Source organism: Aotus nancymaae, unplaced genomic scaffold, assembly GCF_030222135.1.
Source record: "Aotus nancymaae isolate 86718 unplaced genomic scaffold, 86718_ANA_hifiasm-v0.15.2.pri h1tg000007l, whole genome shotgun sequence".
Taxonomy (NCBI): domain Eukaryota; kingdom Metazoa; phylum Chordata; class Mammalia; order Primates; family Aotidae; genus Aotus; species Aotus nancymaae.
In genome coordinates, this window is record NW_026988418.1 from 7,870,171 (window position 1) to 7,876,170 (window position 6,000).

Below are 6,000 nucleotides of genomic sequence, written 5' to 3' on the forward strand. Positions count from 1 at the left end.
ACGGTGATCCTAGAGAGTGGGCAAGCTCTCCTTACAGCCCAAGATTTTTCCAATTTTATTCTCATAGCCCCAGTGCTACTCCCAATACTCCCCACCACAGCTTAATTTTTGAGGCTCCTCTCTCTGGCCCCAATTTGCCTTTCTAAGGACCAGCCAGCACTCTCTAGTGCCCCAGGGGCTCCTGTAGCTCACTGCCACTTCTAGGCTCTGGAATCAGTCCTGTCCCAGCAGAGAGTCTCCATGCCTAGACCTAGGCTGGAGTACAGTAGCACAATCATGGCCCATTCCCAAGCTCGACTCCCAGGCTCAAGTGATCCTCCCACCTCAGCCTCCCGAATAGCTAGGACTATGGGTTTGTGCAACTTCACCTGGCTACTTTTTGTTTGTTTGTTTGTTTGTTTGTTTTTGTAGAGATGGGATTTTACCATGTTGCCCAGGCTGGGCTCGAACTCCTAGACTCAAGTGACCCTCCTGCCTCAGCCTCCCCAAATGCTGGGATTATAGGCATGAGCCACCATACCTGACCCACATCTGGTAATCTTGAGGGCATCATCATCCTTTCTGGGCCTTATGTGTAGCTGTGTCACCTGTATGAGTCACATTCCAATTCCCAATGTCCTCTCCTCATTCTTAAAAATTCCCTGCTAGGCCAGGCGTGGTGGCTCACACCTGTAATCCCAGCACTTTGGAAGGTGGAGGCGGGTGGATCACGAGGTCAGGAATTCAAGACCAGCCTGGCCAAATAGTGAAACCCCGTATCTACTAAAAGTACAAAAATTAGCCAAGTGTGTTCCCAGCACATACCTGTAGTCCCAACTACTCAGAAGGCTGAGGCAGGAGAATCGCTTGAACCCGAGAGGCAGAGATTGCAGTGAGCTGAGATCACACCATTGCATTCCAGCCTGGGCAACAGAGCAAGACTCTATGTCAAAAAAAAAAAAAAAAAAAAAAAAAAAAAAAATTCCTGCTAGCAGCAAAGTCTACTGCTGCCCTTCCTCAGAACTCAGACTATGACTAAGGGTCTGGACAACTATAGCTGTGCAGCCAGAATGGCGGAAGATACTGAGGTTTGGATCCAGACAGTCCAGGATTTGAATCCTCTGACACTTACTGACTCTGTGACTTGGGAAACTTCTTTCTGGTTTTATTGCACCTTCTGCTTACATCTACTCTTGTCTAGGGAACACAGTAATAAAGTAGTTTGCCTCTGTTTCTCTCTCTTACAATATTCTGAGATCCTCAAGGAACAGGACTGTGTCTTATCTTCATATTCCACGTGCATGTAGTTGATGAATAACTGAAGACAGCTTCTCTGAGCCTGTTTCCTCAACTACAAAATGGAGAGAGTAGCTATATCACCAATATAGTGAAGAAAGTGCCCACCCAGCATAAGGTAGGTACTTGATGAGTAAAGTTTCCTTCATCATTTTCCTTTGAGTTTGGTCATCAATCACAAACACTCCTACTTTCACCTGTTCCCACCTCAGCTTCAAGTTCAGCTCTCTCTTGTCTGCTAGGGCTTTTCCATCACTGATTAGATGCCAGCATTCACTCTGGCCCCTGTGGAGTGGAGCTGACTTCTTTCCTCCAGGCCAGGCTCCCCTCATCTTTCCAAACCCACTCAGAAACTGCTGCCTCCTGGTGGCTCTGTTTCTAGTCAAAAGTCCGATTCCGTAGACTGCCTTGTAGTTCATCTGTAGCAATGCAGATATTCTCAAGCCAATAATCTAGCCTGGCTCATAGTACAAATGTGTTTACATTTACACTGATATACTAGTCTTGCTAATTCTAGGCTCCCATCTATTCCTATAAAAATATCAATCCCAGCTGGGTGTGGTGGCTCACACCTGTAATCCCAGCACTTTGGGAGGCCAAGACGGGTGGATCACCTGAGGTCAGGAGTTTGAGACCAGCCTGGTCAACATGGTGAAAACCTGTCTCTACTAAAAATATAAAAATTAGCTGGGTGTGGTGGTGGGTGCTTGTAATCCCAGCTACTCGGGAGGCTGAGGCAGGGAATCACTTGAACCCAGGAGGCAGAGGTTGCAGTGAGCCAAGATCGCACCTTTGCAGCCTGGGCAACAAAAGTGAAACTCCATCTATATATATACCCGTATATATACACACATATATATGTATGTATATATATATACATGTGTGTATATATACGTGTATGTATGTATATAAATACCAATCCCTAGCTAATTTATATGGGGGCTGAAAAACCTCTCAGAGAAAAACAAGTAAATATGAACCAAACCCATAATGGGATCAGGTATACACCAGCACAATTAGGGTAAGGGTGTGTGGTTAAACCAAAGGACAACAAATTGCTGGAAGGACAGCAGAGCTCCAGTGAGTGACTTCATAGGAGCTATGAAGCTCCTCCTTCCTGGTCCTGATTTGGCAGTCAGATCCTCTATCCTCAGACTCCAGCCTCTGCTGCTAGCCTATTTTCTAGTCATTCTTTTAACTCCTCTTCTCTTCCAGGCCCAAGGGACAAATTCCTACTCGTCAGGGTGCTTTGCACTTTTCAGCCTCCAAGCATTTGTTGGCTGTTATTCTCTCAATGGGAAGGCCTACCGCATTCCTATCTCCATCTGTTGAACTGGAGAATGACTCCCTGCTCCAAGGAGCATTTTCTTAGTGGCTGTTCCTTCCCATCTTCTGAGTGTCCCAAGCCCTTCCCGCATCTCCTGCCCTGAAGAGCACTCTTTAATCCACAGGGCAGGGGCTTGCTGAGCAATGTTAGTGTCTAACCAGTGTCTGACCATAGCCCCAAGACCTGAGAGTTCTAGAGGGCCTTTAGGAAGGCATCTGAAGCCTTCAGAGCATCTCTTTAGCAACCCCAGCACAGTCCTAAGAGCTTGAACCCATACTTTTCCAAGTGTATACTTTTTCAATTCAACAAACATTCTTTGAATACCTATTTTGTGCTATGTTCCATGAAAAAGCACAGGACAGGAATATGAACAACAGACACAGTCCCTGCCCTCATAGAGCTTACATTCTAATGAAGGAGACATACTGGTAAAGAAATAATTATCAGAGTGATAACTGTGATTATAGAGATGCACTTACAATAAGGGTTTAAAGATGAGACATCCCTTACAGCCTGGAAAGCCCTCCCAGAACAAATGACATTTAAGTCTAAGTCTTAAAGGTCGAGTAGGAATTTCTTAGATCAAGAAGGCGAGAAGTGATTGAAGAGGGGAGAGCATTCCGGGTGAAGAGAATAACATGAGCAAAGGCACTAAGCACAGAAATGGCCCACGTGAAGATGGAAAGAAACTTAGTAGGACTGGAACAGAATGTGTGCAAGGGGGGTGATGAAAGAGGATTTTGAAGACATAGGCAAGAGTTAGATCCTGCATAGTCTGATGAGCATTCTTAAGGTGTTTGGACTTGATCTTGAGGGTAATAGAGAGCCACTATTGGGGCTTCTGTGTTAGAGCAGTGCTTCTTGAACTTTAATGTGCATTCCAATCACCTGGGGATCTTGTTAAAATGTAAATTGTGATTATGTGGGTCTGGAAAAGGCCTCGACTCTGCATTTCTAACAAGTTTCCTGGGGAGGCTTGTGCTGCTGCTCTTCAGACCACACCTTAAGTAGCCAGGTTTTAGTAGCGCCATCTCTCTGGCCTCCCTTCCCCACCTTCCCACCTTCCCCAAACGTGTACACTCACATCAGCAGGCACAGAGCATTTTTCTTTCTGCTGAGTCTGGTTTAAGACTACTGTGACTCTTGCTTTTTTTTTCCAGCATCTGTATTTTAGGAGCCGTTTATTGAATATTTGTTCCATATCCAGCAAGATATCAGGTAAAGGGTGGGGGTGGGGGTCTAGGGGAAGATAAAAAGCAAGACATTTTCCTGCCCAAAAGTGTTTGGTGTCGTCTCTATCTCTGAAGGGGCAGCTTTTCCTGAGCTGCCCTCTGCCAGACCTGTCATAAACATGCTAAATGAGGCCTGTCTCAGCGGTGATCCCTGGGGTCCCACCGCTTCTGCAGCCCCATCCAGAGATGAGCCTGTTTATCCCTAACTGTTGTCTCTGACCTCTAAATCAATTCTCTATCTGATACAAAACCTCAGTCCTCCCCTACCCTCCTCCCAATTCCAGACTAGGTCAATTTGTAATACCAGAGGCAGTAAACGATGACAGTGGTTACGCGTACGGGCTCTGAAATCAGACTGCCTGGGTTCATAGCCCAACTCCATTACTTATTAGCTGAGTGAACTTGGGCAAGTAGTTTAACTTCTCTAAGCTTCAGTCTTCTCATCTGTAAATTGGGGACAGTACTTTGGCCTTTGGGGCTGTGGTGATGATCAGATACAACAATGCATATAAAGCACAGCCTTTGAAACATGCAGAAAACATCCAATCACTGTTATCTGTTGTTTTCATAGATACAAACTGTGTTTATGTAAGCTCATTAAAGCTCTTTGAAAGCCTGTATATGTAAAAGTCACTGTTGTCCCTTATACACCTATGGCTTTTCCTGTTTGCATCATCGCCTCCCTGATGCTGGGAGACAGAACACAGCCAGAGATGTTTAACCCAGAAGAGCCCTGCTGGATGAGGCAGCCTTCAGAAGGCTCTTAAGGAACAAGAGGTTTCAGCTCCCAAAGCTGAGGCTCAGTGTTGGAGGGGGGATGCTTTGCAGATCCCTTCCCACCTCAACCCCATCCCCATAGTGTCCCCTCAGTCCAGGGTTACCCAGGCTGCCCTCCTTCCAGCTGCAGTGAGAGGCAGTTTCAATCATTCATCTTAATGTGTCTTTTAAGCAGGGTTATGACCAAGACGAGACAAGAAACAAGGTCTTTTAGTGTAAAAACACAGCTCCAGGGCTTGGTCCCAGGGGACTCCTCCTTGGCACTGCTGCTGCTCCTGGGCTACTGCTGCTGGGGGGGGTCACTGAACTTCCAGATTGGGCGGGAAGATTCTGTTGTGAGTTCTCTCTCCTCTCTCTTCCTTTGAGCCTTCTAAGGGCCTGCCTTTTCCATTTCCAACAAGAGGAGCAATGACTTGGCATTTGGAGGCAGCCATGAGGGCCTCCAGGCTGTCTTTGTGTTAGGCCTGTATCCTGACTAGGGATCACTGTCTTCATCATCATCTCACCACTCACCAGCCATGTGGAGGTAGCTGCAGTCTTAGCCACTGGGCCCTGGACAAAATAGGCCCTCATCTGGAGTCTGGGCTCAGAGCCTAGGGATAATAAGAGTATTTCTGATTATAGAAAGAGCCAAGGAGGAATCCTAACAAGACCACACCATAAGCTCTTGTCACTCATATTAGAGAAGGTTTAGGAACCATCAGTGGAGTAAGCATGTGGTCAGACCCAGACCTGGGCTCTAGAGCAGTAGCTGTCAGCTCAAGGAGTCCAGTGTTTACCGACTCACATGTACACCCACACAACAGCAGCAGGTCAGCCCACTTGCCTGGAGAAATGGGCTGAGGCTCCTGGAGAACCAGAATTAAAAGGCAACTATCGAGAACCCATTTGGAAGGACTCAATGGGAGCTGTGTATACAGGCTTACCCTTCAGAGGCCTGCAGAGGGTTCCCAGATAACTGCTCCCAAGTGTTAGTAACGTCACTATTAAAACATGAATCCTAGCGTCTGGGCATGGTGGCTTGCGCCTGTAATCCCAACACTTTGGGAGGCCTAGGCAGGCAGGTCACGTGGTCAGGAGTTTGAGGCCAGCTTGACCAACATGGTGAAACCCTGTCTCTACTAAAAATACAAAAATTAGCTGGGCGTGGTGGTGGGTACCTGTAATTCCAGCTCCTTGGGAGGCGAGGCAGGGAATTGCTGGAACCTGGGAGGCGGAGGTGGCAGTCAGCCAAGATTGCACCACTGCACTTCAGCCTGGGTGACAGAGGAGACTCCATCTCGAAAACAAAAACTAAACTAAACTAAAAAGAGACCTTTAAATGGCCTGGGAGGATAAGAATGTGGAACCCACAGAAGTAAAAATACAAAAGGGAGAGACAAGTCACCC